General features: G+C 45.2%; 1 protein-coding gene across 2 annotated transcripts in view; it reads right to left on the minus strand.

Annotated features, from left to right (window-relative positions):
* ZBTB7C (zinc finger and BTB domain containing 7C) overlaps window positions 1-19051 on the minus strand; it is a 312136-nt gene that overhangs the window by 195810 nt on the left and 97275 nt on the right. Inside the window, exon 1 of one of the 2 annotated variants that reach the window (XM_050944716.1) lies at window positions 5804-5879. The exons of the other annotated variant lie outside the window; for it this stretch is intronic. The gene's annotated coding sequence lies outside the window, so the exon portion shown is untranslated. Of the gene's footprint in view, window positions 1-5803; window positions 5880-19051 lie in introns of those variants that run through there. 2 annotated transcript variants of the gene reach the window in all.

Here is a 19051-nt window from a genome sequence, read left to right on the forward strand (position 1 = left end):
AAAAAACGCACTCGCGATGACATGTTTTCCAAGCTCAATGCAGTCCTCCCACATTGATAGGGCACAGATTAGTGCATCAAGGCACTCAGTGGCAGAAGCTAGGAAAGGACATGATGAAGCATCTGTTGAGGGAGCAAATTGACATGATGATGAAGCTCTGTTGGAGCTGCAGGAAGGCCAACAAGAGCACAGACCCCTGCTGCTGTTTTTTGTCCTATCAGCCATTGAGAGCTTAACCCAGAATTCCTGGAGACTACGGGAACTGTGGGATAGCTACCCACAGTGCACTGCTCCATAAGACGATGCTAGGCATGGTAGTGAGGACGCACTCCGCCAACTTAATGCACTTAATGTGGACATACACAAGTGACTGTATAAAACTGATTTCTAAAAATCGACTTCTATAAAATCGACCTAATTTCGTAGTGTAGACATACCCTGAGATGTCTACAGAAATGAAATTTTGAAGTCTCAGAATTTCCCGTGGGATGGGAATTCAATTTTTTTTACCAGCTGCAAATCACAACCAATAAGAACTCTGGGCAAGTTATGCAGGTGGGAGTGGACAATGGAGGCATAATGCTGATCAACATTGTGACATTTTTTCCTTGCACTCCCTCCTCTCTCTGTATCCATCCATTGTCTCTTGTCTTATACTGACATTGTAAACTCTTTGGGGTGGGGAGTGTCTTTTTGTTCTGTGTTTGTCCAGCACCTAGCACACTGGGGTCCTGGCCCATGACTAGGGCTCTTAGGTGCTACTGCAATACAAATACCACTAATCTTTGCACTTCCCTAACCCTATAAATGGTACATGCCATGCCACCACAGAGCCAAAACCACAGCCACAGATCGTCTCAGCATAGGGGTGTCCCAGCAGCAGGGAGAAGGGTAAAGTAGGAGCCTCTCTGCCTCACGGGGATTGGCCAGCTCTGGAGAGATCCTCCTAGGGTAAAATGCTGCATTTCCATAGCTACAAATCACATGCAAAGCGGCCACACGGCACCCGAGAATCTGGCCTTGGACACTGATACAGAACAAGTCATGGTGGTATGGGAGAGCTTGTTCTAAAATGGTGAGCCAGCTCTTCAGCTGCAAGCACAGCTGAGCAGCAGTGTGTGCAAATACCTGGCTGTGACCGAGTGCACCTGGCCCTTTGTGGCCCCCTGCTGAAGACCCAGCAGTCCTACCACACCTTGCCCCAGGGAGGAGCGGCAAGGTGGGTCCCCCAGGCCTGCTTGGAAAGATTGCAGGGAAGCAGCCAAACAGAGCCCAGCAGGCTCAGATAGCTGCAGGACCTTAGCAAGTCAGTCCCTGGCTGGAAGCAGAGGGGTGAGGAAGGGGGCTCCTCTCTTATCGGAGCAGCTTGACGGGGCTGCATTTACTGGATCTGAGGGAGAGGTCCTGAGAACTGTAACCCTAAGGTAACAGACAAAGGTAAAGGGGCCAAGTGGGAAGAAGTCACAAGAATGCAGCAGCAACGAATTAAAGGAGACAGGAGGTGTCTGCTGTTTATAGGGTCCCTGGTTGGGTTCCCCACCCGACACTGGCAAAGGCGCCGAAGCCCCAAGAAGGAGACAGGGCTCCTTTAGATAACCGAGCGAAGGACTGGATTTAAAGGGCCGAGAGATGGGGCTGAAGTTTCTGGCGAGGACAGGCAGTTTGGGGAAGTCTTTGCCATGGTAGAAAGGGTCCACTTTTGATTGTGTGACTTGGTTGTAGGGCGGAGCCACTGGAGACCCGCCTCATGAGATCAGCAACCTACAGGCGGCGCCAGGAATGGGGAAAAAAGATTGCAGTACCACACCCAGCTGCTAGGTTAATGCCTCCCTGACACAGTGGCTTCATGCCTCATTTGAACCTTTCCAATCCTGGGCCTGCCCCTTTCTGGGCTGGTTCTCCAGCACATGCTGGAGCAGCCTGAGAGCTGCTTTAAACTGCATGAGCCTCGAGGCAGCTGGGGATTGCTAATGATTAAGGAATTCCTTGCCATGCTTGGACTGCAAACACCCCAGCCACAGTAATGGAGATGGCTTAGGAGCCTCTGCACCAGCTCTACTCCACTCAAAGACCCCCCTGCATAGGACAGAGACCCTATGGCTGGATCTGCTGATATTAGGGCTGGTCTGCACTGGCAGGATCTAACCGGTAGTTTATTCATCAGTATTAAAAAGATGCCTCAGACATAAAAAATCAAATTCACATGTTTCTGAATGGAATGAAAGACGTAGCTCAGCTTCAACAACCCGTATCCCCCATCCACAATGTGATTGTCTCATCCCCCCATTATGTCTTGTCTTTTAGCCTGTACAACTTTTTGGGCAGGAAACGCCTTGCACAACGGGGCCCTGTCTGGTTGACCTCTAGGTGCTGCTGCAATGTAAATGTTAAGTCACTATCATCAAACATGGATGAGGACGCAATGGTGATGGGTGAGATAGATCTGTGCAGCATCTTCCATCTCAAAACGCTTCAAAACCCTATAATGTTCAGTAGACATTACCCATTTTCAGAGCATTTATGGAAACCACTGGAAGAAATAAACAGAGCTCTAAGGAGGTCACCGAACTCTGCTGGAAGCAGTGAGAAAGACATAAAAAGACAGGCAGAAGCTGCGGTGACAATAGTTTCTCCGAGCACTGTTATAATTTTGGGGACTGATTTTGGATTTATTATCCCGATCCCATAGCAATAATCCTGTGAGCACATGAGTTTTAAAATCAGAAGCAACCTTGTAAATAATATCTTTTGAGTGACTGAAGGATCATAGAGTTCATTGAACAAAAGGCAAGGACCTAGGACTCCCCCTTGCCTTTGAATTCAGCCTTAATATATAAATGCCGAGCCAAGCCTGGATTGCAGTGAGGGTGCTCAGAATGGAACAAGGCCACAGTGCAGGTTTCTCCCCAAGCAGTCAGCAGAATGGCCAACCTCCTGCACTCCAGTAAGCACAGATGATGGCTAGCAGGGAGAAGACGAGGGAAAGCAAAAAGCCCAGACCTGATAAGGGGGACTGCACCAGGGAAACGACGACGAGGCGCTTACTTGTAAGAGAAACACAGCCACCAAGGCAAAAGGCACCTGTAATTTGAATGAAAACAACAGGGCAAATAAACTCTGTCTCCCCTTTCCTCTCTCGTGTGCTACTGCCCTGCCCCCAAAGCGTGTGTGGTTTTCCTTCTTAAAATGCGATGCAGTCTGTGAAGAAGGTGGGTCGGGGGAAGTTGGAAAGGAAACCATGGGTGGTGTGAAAGTGGAACAAGACAACATCTGTTCTGGAGACTCATAGCTGATATACTCAAATAGCAGCACAAGCAGTAGCTAATAGTATGGTGACATTTTCAGCATGTGTTTATTCACCATTCTTAGTACATGTATAGAGCATAGCCACTGACGTCTATAGCACTACACACATGAGTAAAGTTAAGCACATGTTTAAGTATTTGCAGGAGCAGGGCTTTGGTTTGTAGTATGTTTTGCTGCTCTTTTCGATCCGGAATGATAACTGTATTGTCTTCTAATAGCAAGAGTGCCTAGAATGCCTAGAAACTAGGAGAAATGTTCCTTTATCTGCATCTATTTAAATCTAAATCAATTAAGTGAGGTTCATAGAAGAAGCAATCTGGCTAAGGAGTACTCTGGAGAACATGATCATCTGGCTCAGGATCTAGTAACCATATTACCATAGTTTCACCTACCCTTTTTCTATTTATAACAGCAATGACCTGTTGTGAGGTGTACGCGAAGCCCAGAGGTGTATGAAGCTGTTTAGGGTACAGCAGGACAGGAATGTTTCAATTTACCATTTTTTAATCAGGAAAAATGTTGATTCTTTGAAACTCATTTTTTTTTTCAGGAAAGGGTGACTTCTGATGATATTTTTTTGAATAAAATTGTTTTGAAATTGTCAATCAGATGTTATCTTATTTTTTATATGAAAAGTTTTGTTTTTTCACTTAATGTAAGTTCATTTACAATAAAAAAATTGATTAAAAGGTCAAAATCAAAACAAAACATTCTGCTTGACCTGAACTGAATTTTTATTTTCAGATTCTTGAGATTTTGCCTGTGTCCCAGTTTGGCACAGGAAGATCTTTTGAAATCTCAAAAGTTTCCCACCCAGCTTTAAGTTACAGCTACCATTTCAAGAGTCCATTCCATCTGAGTGTCTCCATTTCTGAGTTTGCCACTTGTCACAGGTTGGGCCTGATTCTCAAAGGTGCTGAATAGCCACAGCTCCATGTGATGTCAATGGGAGCTGCTTAGTGACTCTGGAAATCAGGTCTCAAGTTTGACACTCAGAAATGTAGGCACCTAAGATTCGTAGTCTTTTTTGGAAAATGTAGGCCTTAACCTTCAGCCTCATGCCTCACAACAAATCCCAGGCATGCATTCTTCTGAAGCATCTTGTACTGGTCTCTGCTGACGACAGAGTATCAGCCTAGATGGGCCATTGGTCTGATGGGAGAGGCAGATGAGGACAGGGTACCAAGCTAGATGACTATTGGTCATATTCTCATAGCTGAAGTTGTGTATCTTAGATCGATTTCCGCCCTCCCCAGTGTAGACCAGGCCTAAGTGTGTGTGTGAGGAGAACGCAAGTGAATATGTGTATCTTGGTTTTTATCCAGCTTCTGCAGAAAAAGAAAAAGACCAAATGAAAATTACTACTTTTTATTACAGCTGGTAGATAACCTATTAAGCCTCAAATGCTAGAGTCAATTTATAATATTTTAGGTGGGGAAACTTTTCAAATGTAAGGTACTTCTCAAATGTAATCTAATGTGTCCATCAAAGTATATACATCAAATGCTCCACTGTGGTTTCTGAATACTTACAGTATCTCTGGGTTGACATTTGTGTGTTTCAGAATAAATAGCCTGTATATCTTCAGTTTGAAACTGTTTTCTAGTCTCACAGTTGAAAGAAAGAAAGAAAGAAACTGTAACCAGGGAGCTAAAAGTGTCCAGCTATTCAAGGAACAACCTAAACTCCAAGTCCTTTCTAATAAAATGCCTAACAATCTGTGAAGTAAAAGTTTTACAGCTGTATAATTAAGTATGACATTGGCTGGTGGGAATAAATCAGAACTCAGAAAAAGGGGGCACTGGATTTCAATTGGTATTATCGTAAGTTTAAATATATTAGTGGCAATCTGAAAGCAGAACATTGTTATATGGTAACAGACAGACACATTTTGTTCATAACCAACAGTAATTTGTAGAACACACAATTTGCTGCTACCAAAATAGCACAGCATGTAGGGGTATTTTCTGCCCCTTTTAGTCTCTAGTCCTGCAGTTTCTTTGGCTTATCAAGAGAAATCCACTCTGCCCAAAATTAGCAAGAGCCCACACCTTAACCAATCATATAAAAAGCAGGTGGATGCACATCAGAGCAAACATCACTTGTAAAAGATAGCCGATAAATCGACAGATTCTTGCTGAAGAAGAATGGGGTGGAGGAGGGAATTAATTGCTCTTTCAATAGCAGAAAACTATAGGCTAAACTAAGATTGAATTGACTAAACCGTTAAACATACTGATTGAAAATACACTGTGACACCAGCTCCCCAGCTTTTACCAATGTACACAGTTCTAATTAAAAACCTGTCTCTACAATAGATCTATCTGCTCAGAGCTGTTCACCTGCAAGCAGAGAATAGTTGTACCTGATTTACCTAACATCAGCACAACACCAGGCTGGAATTTTCTGAGAGATGTCTTAAGTACTGCAACATATTCTGTTAAGCTCTTCATTATAACAACTGCATCAGCACCAGATACGGGAGCACAGTACTTACATGAAGATGAGATTTGGTTTCTGCTAGGTCCCACTCTCTTAGCTTTCTGTGGGTCACGCGTAGTCAGATAACTCTGCCTGCATGCTGATGGACCATTGCTTTAAAAGTTTGGTTATTTCATGGTTGAGAAGAGGGGAGAGGGGGAACCACCAAAAAAAGAAAAAAAAATGCCACATCCCTAACAAAGCAGCAGGGTGGAGTTAATACAGCCTTATACTTAGCTGCAGGCCAATCCTTAAAGATGCAGCATTTATTTTCTATGAGTCACATCAAAACTACAAGATCAAAATATAAAAAGCTACTGTTGTTTGCCCAGTTCTGCCTTTTCAGCAGCCATGTAGGAGCTGGAAGGAATGGGATGGATCAGAGTCCTACAAACTCTTAAAATAAGTGCAGATCCCTACAACCCTGGGTTACCAGTGCTATGGGATTGGTCTCATTTTTAATCTATGTGGAGGAAAAAAAGCAGCATCTCACTTAAATCACACCCTCACATACTCAACCAATAACTAGGGATCACCTTAAATCCTCAAAAATCGGAGAGATTCTGAATTAATATTATTTGTTGTCTGGGTTACAGCAGCACCTAGAGGCCTCAACGGAGATTGGAGACCCATTGGGCTAGTAGGCCCTGCACGTACACATAGTGAGAGACAAGCCCTGGAACAAACAGCTTACAGTCTAAACAGACAATGGATAGGAGGGAAAAGAGAGTCACAAAGAGGTGAAGTGACTTGCGTGAGGTTACACCCAGAGATGGGTCCTGAGTCCTAATCCAATGTCCTCACCACTAGACCATGCAGCCTCTCCTATAGTATTGCAACTCAATAACACATGCCATACTGCATGGGCTGTATATTGTATTGCAGTTTAGAGATATGAAAAGGCTGTATCTACCCCAGGAAAATTAGAATTTGTAATTCACCACTGGTGTAGCTGCACTACTGGTGGCTACAAGGGTAACTCTGGTATAGACAGGGCACAGGTGTTTTTAAGACTATGGTGTTTAGCCCGGCTCTGGTGGTGAGTCAATTCTGCCACTGTAGGTGCAGCCACACAATCAGGTAATCAGTGATACTGTTTGTAAGCAACTTTATGGGAAAATCTTATAGAACTTCATAGAAGATGGCATCTCTCTATAGGTTGTTTTTAACCTTCCTATAAAATTTAATAGAGAAAAATAGGACGGTTCAAAAACCCATGGCACAGAGATCATTCTCTCCCACAGTCTTTAAACTTTTAGAGTGGCTTCTGCAGATCTCTATTGCATTTCTTTAGAATCCACTAGTTTTATCCTTACTAAATCCTATAGGACTTTTCCATAAGAGTAAAAACATATTAGATGATTAAAGCTGAGATCATTTTAAGCATAAAATTTACCTCTCACCCTTGTTGGTGTTTGCTTATTTATTTATTTTTTGCACTTTTTCTCACTGGTGATATTGAAACTAATCCGGTTAGTTTCATTTTCTGTTTATAGTCAGTTTCACTTTCTGATTCTGGCACACTAGTACACACTCTTCTTCTTGGGTTGGCTGATTCTACAGGAGAATATTTTTAATCACCCCAGGTCTATTTTTCTTTTATGCAATTTTTAATATACTGATACATTTTGCACTTATCATTGAACTTCATCTGCCTTTTTGTTGCCTCATCACCCAGTTTTGTGATTCCCTTTGTAGCTTTTTGCAGTCAGATTTGAGGGTAACTATCTGAGTAACTTTGTATGATTACTGTTTACCCCTTTTCCAGATAAGTGATGTTCAACATTTTCATAAATGATCCTGGTAAAGGTCCTTGGCGGATCCTTCTGTTTACCTCTCTCCATTATGAAAACTGACCATTTATTTCTACTCTTTGTTTCCTATCTTTTAACGAGTTACTGATAAGATCTTCCCTCTTATTCCATGACAGCTTACTTTGCATAAGAGCCTTTGGTAAGGGACCTTGTCGAGGGCTTCCTGAAAGTCCAACTATATTATATCAACTGGATTACCCTTGTCCACATGCTTGTTGACACCCTCAAAGAATTCTAATAGATTGGTGAGGCATGATTTCCCTTTACAAAAGCCATGTTGACCCTTCCCCAACACTGTGTGATAATTTTGCTCGTTTCAACCAATTTGTCTGGTACTGAAGTTAGTCTTATTGGCCTGTAATTGCCATGATCACCTCTGGAGCTTTTTTAAAAAACACTGGTTCATTAGCTACCCTCCAGTGACCTGGGATAGAGGCTGATTTAAGTGATAGGCTACATAACACAGTTAGTAGTTATGCAATTTCATATTTGACACAATTCCATTAATAAAAACAGGCCTCATAACAAGAGCAGACCTACGATCATAATTATTCTAACTGCACAGACAGAAACCTCCTCAGACAACAGGGAATATGTCTGAAACAACCAAATGTTAACTATTATCCTGCAGTGTCCAAAAAAACAAAAGAAGGGCATATGCCAGCATGCTTGTGTGCATGCAGGTGAACTGCACCAGTAGAAGCTATGGAGTACACTGATGCATTTGCAGCTTTATCAGTGTAGTTACATCTCTGATGTTCACCATATTTTGGCTGCCTGGTACACCAAGGCACACAACCATAAGCCTGGGGACAGATGGAGGGTGTGGGAGGAAAAGCTTATCAGAACTTTTCTACTGTGTGTCATAAAAGCCTTATACTGTTGGTAGCTACTGGAGAGTCTCCTCTAGCTCAAGTGGTCTGGAGTCCATAGTTTGGAGTAGCAGGAGCTGAATTCTGCGCCTGCAAAGTTCTTAGTGGCCGTGGAGCGCTGCATAGTGACAGCCATGTGTTACATTCTAATAGAAGCGCTCATGTAACCCATAGGCTCTTGTGAAGGAAAGCTAAAGCTAAGTTTCTAGCTGATCTAGCTCCTTTCTGTGACACATGCATTTTTTTAACTGTCATTCCCTGCCAGTCAGTTTCAGTGTTTCTGTTTTCACTGGCAGGCAATGCACTTACTGAGGCTGGGCAGCCTAGGGTTCACCTGCCAGGCGAGACATTGCCTCCATCTGAACCTTCTATTGCTGATTTATTGCTGGCAACAGAAACTCTATGGCTGGTTCTTTTATTTAAATGTCCTTTCGATTTCCTTTTCCTTTCAGCTAATTTCCCCTCTCCGTTGCTTTCTCTGCAGTGGCCCAAAGACAACAGCGGCTGGCCATCAAAGCACTGCAGCTGCACCTCTTCTGGCAGAAGCAAAATCCATAATTGGTCAGCATTATAGCTCCATGGGTGCTGGTGGAGAGTGGGAGTGGAGAATTGACACAAGGCTTAGACACAGTGGTAAGAATCTCTGAACCCAGCTAAGTTTTGTCTTCACTCACTTCTCACCCATTGCTAGAACTGGGGGTAAACTGCACGTCAGATGAGTCAAAGCCCTCATTGAGGTGGAAACAGGGAGTGGGGAAAGAAGGCCCTAGTTGGTGGCTGCCTTCCCTGAGATCTAAGGTAGTGCTGAGTGCTTCTGAAAACCCCACCGAATGGCTGTTTGCCAACCAACTTAATCAACAAACCCCAGGCCTGAAAGGGAGGGGGCCCATTCCTGCCCCGAACACAAAGAGACTGTATGGTTTGGGTGATATTTGTAGTCAGGGGTCAGCTGGTATTCAGCCTCCCAGTATGAATGTCATCCAGTTTGTGACGCAGAATGGGGAACAGGAGGAGCTGAGTACCAGCATCAACTACAAATCACAGGAGACATTAAAAGCCAGAGCATGGGACAAGCAGTGCCAGTCGGTGACCTAGACTTGGAGATGAGAAGACTGTCTGAGGCTGGGAATCTTAAACCTCGATTATCAGGAGGAAACCAAGGCTACCTCTGCACAGGAACTGGGAGAGGTGATTCCCAGAGTGGGTAGACATACCGGCTTTGGCTACCCCCACAAGTACACAGCCAAGGAATCGGGCGGGACTGCACCCAGGCAACTAGCCCGAGCCGCTGCCCACACTGCTGTTTTTAGGTGCTAGCTGAAGCAGAGTTAGCACATACCTATCTACCCAGGCTGGGAATTGCACATACCCCAAGAGACTGCACACCAATACGCTCCTGAGGGGAGAGGCAAATTCAGGTTCCAAGCTTAACTTTAAAATGCCCAACTGGCAGGACCAATGAGGGAGCGTGTTCATTACAGCAGGAGGGAGGGAGAAGCAGTGACTCGCTCATGCCCCCATGACACATTGTCCAGAGTGGCTCTGATAGGCTCCACCCAGTTACATCCATCTCTCCTTCACCAGAAGCAAGGTCGTTGCCACACGGACCTAGTGGAAATTCTTGCTCAACATTTTCAATTGCCTCCAGGTCACAACTAGGTTTTGGAACAGATCAGTGGATGGGCATGTCGACTGCCGGTTATGGGGCTATTGGTCAGCCAGTTAGAACCCCCAGAGATCAGCTGAAGGTTCCAAGTGGAGTCTTCTGGAATTTCCCATAGGGGCAGCCTTTGAAATGTATGGGAATGAATAGGAGCAGCAGCATACAGAGCAACACGTTGGTGCATCAAGGATCTCCTTAACAGAAAGGCATCTGAACACAGGAGGGTGTGGGGTGTGATTCATTGGGGGGTCTGGGCAAAGTCAGGGAGAGGGATCCAGCTCTCACTCATTAGGGGATTCTAAACACAGCTATGCAAATGGCAGCAGTTCTACCTCCAAACGGGCCGTGCTATGCCTCACTCAGGTTACATGCTGGGGCGGGGGGGTGCATATGCACCCCTCTGCCCCTCATGTTTACCTTTGAGTCTTGTTTGATGGAATCTGAAAACTCAACACAAAATTCAGTTAAACTAGCCCGTTCCGCCTGATTTTGTATCTAAAGCATGAATTTGGCAAGAAAACAGATAGGCCCAGATTTGAGAATTCCTCACCGTTCAGGCAGGGATCACGCGAAGCTGATCCAGACGAGCTGCCGGCAAACACAGAGCCACATGACTTCTGGATGTTCTCAGGTTGTGTTGTGAACATTCTGCACAGTTCTAGTTCCCAGCCTTTGCTCCCTGCTGAGGGCCAGGAAAGGAAGACACCAAGTCTCATTGTTTCCTTGAATCAGAGATATAGGCCTGAACCAAAACCCTAGAACCAAGCACCTGAGAACTTTAAGGCTTTTGAAACCTGGATCTGAATTTTGTGGTTTGAGCCCATGCGCTATCACACACTGAATAAATACTATGAACAGCTGTAATGTTCCTCCAAACCCAGGAATACAGTACCACTGCCTCTGCTGCTGCTTGCAGAACACAGGTGGCCCTGGGGTTGGTCAGGTAGGTGGGGAAACAGAAGAGAAGGACTAAGCAGCAGCCTCAGAGGAAGCAAGAGGACAGCACTCGAGACAAGGAAATGGCTAACATTCAGCCTGTACGCAGGAAAAAGAAGGCAGAGCAGCCAGCGAAGAAGGGGAGCAGCAGGCAAAGGCATAGGAGAATTGAGGCCAGTTAAGCAGGAGCCAGGAGGCCATCATTTCAGGCAGCTCAGAAACATCAGGTGATAAGCTGACGGAGGAATCAGGGCCCCGAGCAATGGGACACCAGGGCACTACTGCTTTCCTAGCTGGAACAGCAGCTCTCCCCAGAATAGGTTTCAAGTGGAGAGTCTACCCGCTCCTAACATGGGCGGCGGGTATCATAGGCCAGAGGAAGTTAAGCCTCCCCAAACCCAAGCCGTGACCCCGCCCTTGGTCCTCCTCTCCCCTGAAGCTAGTGGGATCTCGAGTCGGGCCAGCAGCCCGAGAATCGGGCCAAGACTTGAGTGGCTGGTGCTTGGGGCAGCCAGCAGCCCCGGGGACAGGGCAGTTCAGCCAGGGTTCCTCCAGTGGTAAGGGGTATAGGTGGGGCCTGGAGTGGAAGGGGCGGGGCCCACAAGCTAGCCTCCCCAAAGGAGGGGGGTCACATGCTGCCCATGTGCTCCTAGACATGTGTTTCCTTTGACTAGTAGAGACACTTTGAGGAAACTCTCGCCCCCACACATATCAACACGTTCTTCTGCATGGTTAACGAAGCTTAAAGCTTGAATCAGCCCCCCAAGACTCCCAGTTGCTCCCTAAAGGAGGACACTGCAGTCTTATGCTTCTACATTCATTTTTGCTGACTGTGTCGGGGTGCCCTCCCACTGCCCACAGTAAAATTTCATTATTGCTGCTTTGCCAGATTTGGTACAATTTAGTCTTATTTTTTCCCCCGGCTTTAAACACTTTGCAGGCTCCTTGTCTGCTCTTGTTATTTAAACAATTCCCATCGGCAATCACTGTGAGTTACACAACACACTGGGGAAAAATTCTGCTCCTGGCAAATCTTAACACCAATAAACAGTAATATCATATAATCATTAATAATGAACAATCTATTTATTCCCTCGGGCACCTTTACAAACAGTAATGAACCAGGGCCCATTACACCTCTGTGCCATGGCTATTACCCCCACTTTTCCAAAGGGGAAACTGAGCTGCAGAGAAATTCAGTTAACGGGCCACAGGTCACAGAACAGATGTGTGGCGTGGCCCGGAACAGAACCCGGATCTCTTGACTCGTGCTCCGACATGTTAGATCATGGCTGTATTTTGTACATTATACTCTTTGAATCAGCACAGAATTTCCAGAGTGGTGTCCTCTGGCACAGGTGCTGACTTTCGTTTTTTTGTTTTCTGCTCCTCTCCACCACCCCCTCCACCCATGCAAGCAACAGGCGGGGCTTCGGGGCAGAGTGTGGGCAGGGCCTCAATGGGCAGAGGCCAAGCAGGGGTGGGGCCTCAGAGTACAGCAAGGGAGGAGCAGGGGCACCAGGGCCCACAAAAGATTTATTCAGCCCTGCAGGTGCTGAGCATTCCCCACCTCCCTTTTTTTTTTGGTGGGTTCTTGAGCCCTGGAGCACTCACGCAGTCGGTGCCTATGTCCTCCGGTACATTTCAAACATACCGGTATTCAATCAATGGGCAGGACCCATGTAAAGGGGGATGGTTTTTCCTGCTTTCAGCAGGCCTCAACTGGAAAACCCAACTTCCTTCTTTACACCTACCATAATTTGTTGGAGCAGCTCTCGCCATCTAGACAGGGATTTTCAAAAGGGATCTAGGAAAGGATTAGGTGCCCAATTCTCACTGACTTGCTGTGGGAGTTGGGCACTTAACACTTGTACGTCCTTTGAACCTCCCAGCCCTAAATCCCAGATTTACTTGGGCACATATAAAGACTTATTCTCCTAGCTGAGTTGTTCAGGATATACACAGCTGTGGGAATGCCTGCGTGTGCTGTTACATACTAACTTAGGGCCCAATGCTGCTAACATGCACATGAGTAACTTGACTCCCACGAAATCCACAGGATTGCTACAGAAATAAGGTTACTCCCACGCACATGTGCAGGATCAGGCCCTATGGTAACAGGCACTCTAGAAATGAGAGAGAATGCAGAATTGCATTGCCAATACATTCCCTCTTAGAGAGTCAGGTTGCTTCTGCATGGAGAATGACTTTCTGTGTCAACACAGCAGTTTTTAAACTCTTCTTAACTCACTGCTTGGCTTTCGGAAGGAGCTCCATGCATTCTGAACTTGCAGAAATTTAGCACAGTCTCATCCCTACAGATCAGCAGAGAAGTGAGTGCAGTCATGCAGCAGAGCGTTCCATATTTCGGATCACTTTTTCCTCTTGTTCCCCTTCCCCCCAACTCGGCAAGGAAATACAGAACTCAACAAACATCATTTGCTGATTTGACATTAACCAGAGAGGCTGAGCGGCTAAATCAGGCCAGTTGCGGTGACTGGGGGTTAAAAGGGAGGAGGGTGGGGAGGTAAATTGTGCACGATCACTGGGTTACCACGCAACCAGATCAAGTGGTTATGGAGGAGGATGTTGAAAGGAGGCAACACCCTTTCTGAAGCTTTGTTGTGTGACAGGCAGGCAGCCCACCCTAGAATTCCATTCCCTATATTTGGCCCTGAACACAATTACACGTTATGAACTCTGAAATAAAAGTGGGCACGGGCCCTAGCAAACATTGCCTCAACAGCACCGAGGAGAAAATGAAAGTGCAGCAAGAAACAGAGTGGCTCATTTTATTTTCCATAAATATGATGATCTAATTTCAGCGGTGCGTCAAACGGGCCATATCCAGAAGCAACGTGTAATGCTGTGTAAGTTTAATTTAGGTACATGTGTGTAAGGGGGTCTCAAGGCTTTATTAAAAAACTTGCACCAGTGCAACTAAAGTGATTTTACATTGATTTCAACTCCCTAACAAAAATGCAGTGTTTATACACGTTTAGTTCAATTTGGAAAATTACTGGATTAAACTAAACTGGTTTAGAGGTGGTTCAGACACTTTAAGTGTATCCACATTAGGAGTTTAAACCAGTGCAAAAAACCTGTGTGTAATCTGCCCTTAGTTGATGTAACACACATTCTGTGGCATATGGAAATACTTTTAAGGAGCTGATTTCCAGAGGTGCTGAGTACCCACAACTCTATCTGAAATCAATGTGAGCAGCAAGTGGCAAGCACCTCTTAAAACCAGATGCCTGTCTCATGCTGGGAACTCAGAAAGGCATGCAAAATTAGTAGAACTATTGAAAATTTAGCCTCCCTTTCGCATACTAAAATAATCAACGTGGAAAGAGTTAATGATGATCTAGAAGGGAGTTAAATCACTGGCATCCCAATGAGATGAATAGGGGGCAGGTGAGTTCACACTTTCCATTATTGTCTCCGGCTGCCTGCGGTCTCAGGAAAATGACATTGTGTCGGCTACACTCCCATTTGTAAGGTTAACTCTGCAACCCTCAAGGCTAGAAATGTACTTACTGAGATTCTGACTATCCTGAATATCAATGCAGGGAGCAAGCCATATGTTTGACACCCTCCCTTATACTAAGTGTTACAAAAGGTAACCCTCTCTTTTTCAAAAGAGTTGCTCCTGTGGGCTTTAATTCTGATGTCATTTACACTATGGAATTATTCTGCATTTGTCCCAGTATCCATGAGAAGAGAATCCTGCCCTTTATTAGGCAATTGTAGCTATACTGAAAACAGAGGGTGATAAACTGGAATGACATGAGAGCCGGTGATGTAGAAGGTGCCTAATGTAATGCATAGATGACAAAGCCTCACAGATCTCAGTGTCCACAAATTGAGCCTGTACTTTCTTTTGCTTAATTTCATCCCTTTACTCTTCATACCGCTCCATCCTCCCCCTCTCTGAACACTCTCTTTTTATCTTTGGTTCTTATACCTTCCAGTATTGTGTGGACTGTAATTATGTCCCTATTACTGTCACTTAGGCACAACAGGTATTTTAACACTTCTAATCTTTCCTCAGGATTCAGTCCATGCAGCCTACTCATAACATTTGCTGCTCTTCTTCCATTGCCTTCAAATTCATCTCTAGCAATGTCAGACTTTGACCTCAAATCTTCTAACCGCTTGACTAAACCACTGTTCGAAGAGCCCCCCTCACACCGGTGTTGGAAATGAGGGGGTGGCAGCGTCTGCTTTCTTATTTGCTCATCGCACTATTTTCTGTGGTTAGCACTTCGTTTCACCGGTCTCTGAAGCCCAAACAGAATCCAGCTGTGTAACAGGCTCAGGCTGGGGCTGTGGTCCATGCTACTGCTGCCTTTAGTTAGGCGAGATGATTGTAATGCTTTATTTTTATGACTTTCCCAGAAAAATACTGCACAAGCCTCTGGCTCGCACAAAATGCTGCCCCCTGAATTCTAATAAGTGGACCCAGCATGTCACTCTGGTCCTGTGGGAGCCATGCTTCCTCCCTGACAGACATCAAATTGATTTTCAAATTGCCCTGATGACATAAGGTGGCGCACAGTTTGGGACCTGTGTGATTACCTGAGCCGTTATCTCTGCAGGAGCCTAGAGTTGCCACTTGAGAGTGACTGAAGCTGCCAGATTGGTCATTCCAAAATGAAGGTTAAAACACCTCTGGGCTCCACGCTTCCTGGCTAGGTACATTATGAATCTGGAAATCACTCCAGGCTGAGAGGCAGAATGCAGAGGCTAATTTATAGTTGAAACTGAACAGCATTTTTATACCCTGCCTCATTCTCACTATTACTCTGGATGTTACTGGGCGGCTCACCGAGACAGAGTTGCAGGGAAGATAAAATGGAAGGTGATTCTTCTGTATTGCAGAAGATTTTAGTTCTAAACAGTTTTTTTCACCGGTGAAGAAACAAAGGGCTCATTTCTGCCCTGAGAGATGCACATTCTAGTCCAACAGGATTCACCCTCAGTGTCTGAGGGCAGAATTAGATCCAGCGGCCCAGATTCTCTCCTGTGCTATAATCCACATAGTACAAGGAAGGGCAGTTAGGGAAACAATTACAGATGCCTGATTCTCAAGATGCCCCAACTCTGGCATCTGTTAGAGGAGTCTAGGGGCTGCTATTGCTTGCACCAGTTGGCCATGTTTCCATGGGACCTTACGCCCAGTGAGAAATGGTGGCGCTCAGGCACACTTGGCCCTGCCCCTGACAAATCCCTTCCTGTTCCTGATGTATCATCTAATCTGGGCTGGTTATGCTGTTTTATGGCAGCTGCAAAGTCCCCTGTCCAGGGAAAAGCTGGGCAGTGAAGACTAGAGCAGGGGGAGAGAATCTGGCCCAGTGATATTAATAAATGGAAACTTCACATTATGGCCAAATGCTGCTCTCCAGCCATCCCTTCTGCAGGCAAGAAAGAAGGGCCTGAGAAGTGGTGTAGGGGTGATACGCTGGAGCAGGAAAAAGAAGAGGCCAGGGAACATGCCACTGCCCAGTTCCACAGGCCTGAACGCTGACATGAGTTATACTTGGGTCCCTAGTTGCTGCTAGGTGATCCTCTGAGCAAAGACCATTACTAAGGGGGTTGCACTGGCCAGGGAGGAGACAGGGGGAGGAGGTGAGCGTGTTGTTCACCAAAGACTGAATTGCAGACCTCCAGAGCTAAAAGTATGAACAGCTTGAGCTAAAAAGCCATGGCTCCATAGTAGGGGCCACAACAGATTCATATCTTCAGTGAATTGGGCATAGAGGGGGCCCAGTACCACACACACGAACCAGTGGGTTACATAAGTTTGGTCCCAGTTATGGTACTTAGACTGCAAGCTCCTTGGGACAGGGACTGGCTTTGTGTCCTGTGTTTGTACAACACCTACCACAGTGGGATCCTGGTCCACAACTGGGGCTCCTAGGTGCCACAAAAACACACATAATAAAAATACGATTATACGAGTAAGCTCAGCAGCTGGAACTTGAAAGGTTGATTTGTATGGATGCAATTTATGAAGTGCTTTGGGACACTTTAGGATAAAGGGTGCGTTAGGAATATAAGCTACTATATTATTTGTTATTATGGGTTGAATATTATTCTACATTAAAAGGGCTAATACTTGTAAATATCTTACATTTCTATAGCACGATTCTTCCCCAAGGATTACAAAGCATTTTGCTAAATATGGACCTGACCCAAAGCCCACTGAAGTCAATTCAGTTATCTCTACATACCATTTTGCAGTGAGTGGAAGCAAGGCTCCCATCCCAGATCAGACTCGGGCTCGGGGGGAGACTCGAGCGAGCACTCTAAAAATCACTGTGTAGACAATACTTTGAAGCTGCAGCTCAGCCTAGAACTCTAGAGCCTAGAAACTCACCCCCTTCTCTAGGCTTCAGAGGTTGAGCGACAACTTCAAAGTGCTGTCTGTCCACACAGCTGTTTTTCTAGCCCAGATCTCTCAGCCTGGGTTGGGAGGCTGCTCCAAATGCTGCGTAGGCCTACACTGGGAGTTTTACCACTGACTTGAATGCTATGTACAGCACCCCAGAAAGGCAAGTCACTTTTTTAAAGTGAAGTTGTTTACCCTGCATATGAGAAACAGAAAGCTTGTTTCCCCACATACGGGCAAGCATCTGAAAACTCTACTGTGCCAACACATTGGAATAACCAAGCAAATGTTTGGTAGCATTTTCCTTTCTGAGTCGCACTGTTAAATGACACACACCATCTGCACTATTTAAAGAAAAAAAATCACAGGCACTCGAAATAGATACAAGTGATTTTTTTCAGCTAAACAAGCCAGCACTCGTTCGGGACAAATACTGTATTGCTATATCTGGAACGTATAAATTAGGAGAATGTATAATTGTGGCCCTTATGAGCAGTCATTTTAAATACTGTGAGGAAAATTCTGTCCTCAGTTAGCCCTTAATACAGCTAAGCACATGCTTCACTTTAAGAACATAAGTTGCCCCACGGATGCAAATAGGCTATTCTTCTGCTTGAAAAGTTAATCACATCCTTACAGGGCCACCCAGAGGATTCAGGTGGCCTGGGGCAAAGCAATTTCAGTGGCCCCTTCCATAAAAAAAAGCTGCAATACTATAGAATACTATATTTTCGTGGGGTCCGGGGGGGGGGGGGAAGCCCTGGGAAAAATAAACATTTAAAAACCTTCCGCATCTCGGCACAAACCCAGTTTTGAGAAAACTTCTTTTCAAGTCACCTTTACAAGGTATCACTGGAAGTTCTCAGCATTGGCTAGTGCTAAAAGGCACTAAAGCTCATTAAAAGGGCTGGACAAATATGTGCCGTCAAAACTTTTTTTGGATCAAAAACTAGGGGTTTTTAAAAAGCAGAAAAAAAGCATGGACAGTGTCTGCTTTCCTTCAAAATTTGTTGTGGTTTTTTTAATTGAAAAGCTGAAATTAGTCTGCCAAAACCTGAACATGGTTTGGGGTTTCAGAAGTGTGTGGCCAAATAGTTGCTGCTTGTTGTGTTTATTTAAAGAAACAATAAAAAAAATCCAAAACTTTTGATCCACCTCAGCTTGTGACCAAACGCCTGAGCCCATCCAGTCAGAGATTTTTCCAGGTTTCTGATACTCTGCCGGCTTCCTTGACTCATATCTGTCTCCATAACTTTGGGTTCATTTAGCTTAGAACATAAGAACGGCCATACTGGGTCAGACCAAAGGTTCATCGAGCCCAGTATCCTGTCTACTGACAGTGGTCAATGCCAAGTGCCCCAGAGGGAGTGAACCTAACAGGTAATGATCAAGTGATCTCTCTCCTGCCATCCATCTCCACCGTCTGACAAACAGAGGCTAGGGACACCATTCCTTACCCATCCTGGCTAATATCCATTCATTAACTTAACCTCCATGAATGTATCTGTTTCCTAGAGACTGGCTCCATGGGGTCCCTCACAAACTGGAGATGGTTACTGTGGGTTTGTCTTTAGTATAGCTTATGTAC

This window comes from Gopherus flavomarginatus, chromosome 3 (genome assembly GCF_025201925.1).
Source record: "Gopherus flavomarginatus isolate rGopFla2 chromosome 3, rGopFla2.mat.asm, whole genome shotgun sequence".
Lineage (NCBI taxonomy): Eukaryota > Metazoa > Chordata > Testudines > Testudinidae > Gopherus > Gopherus flavomarginatus.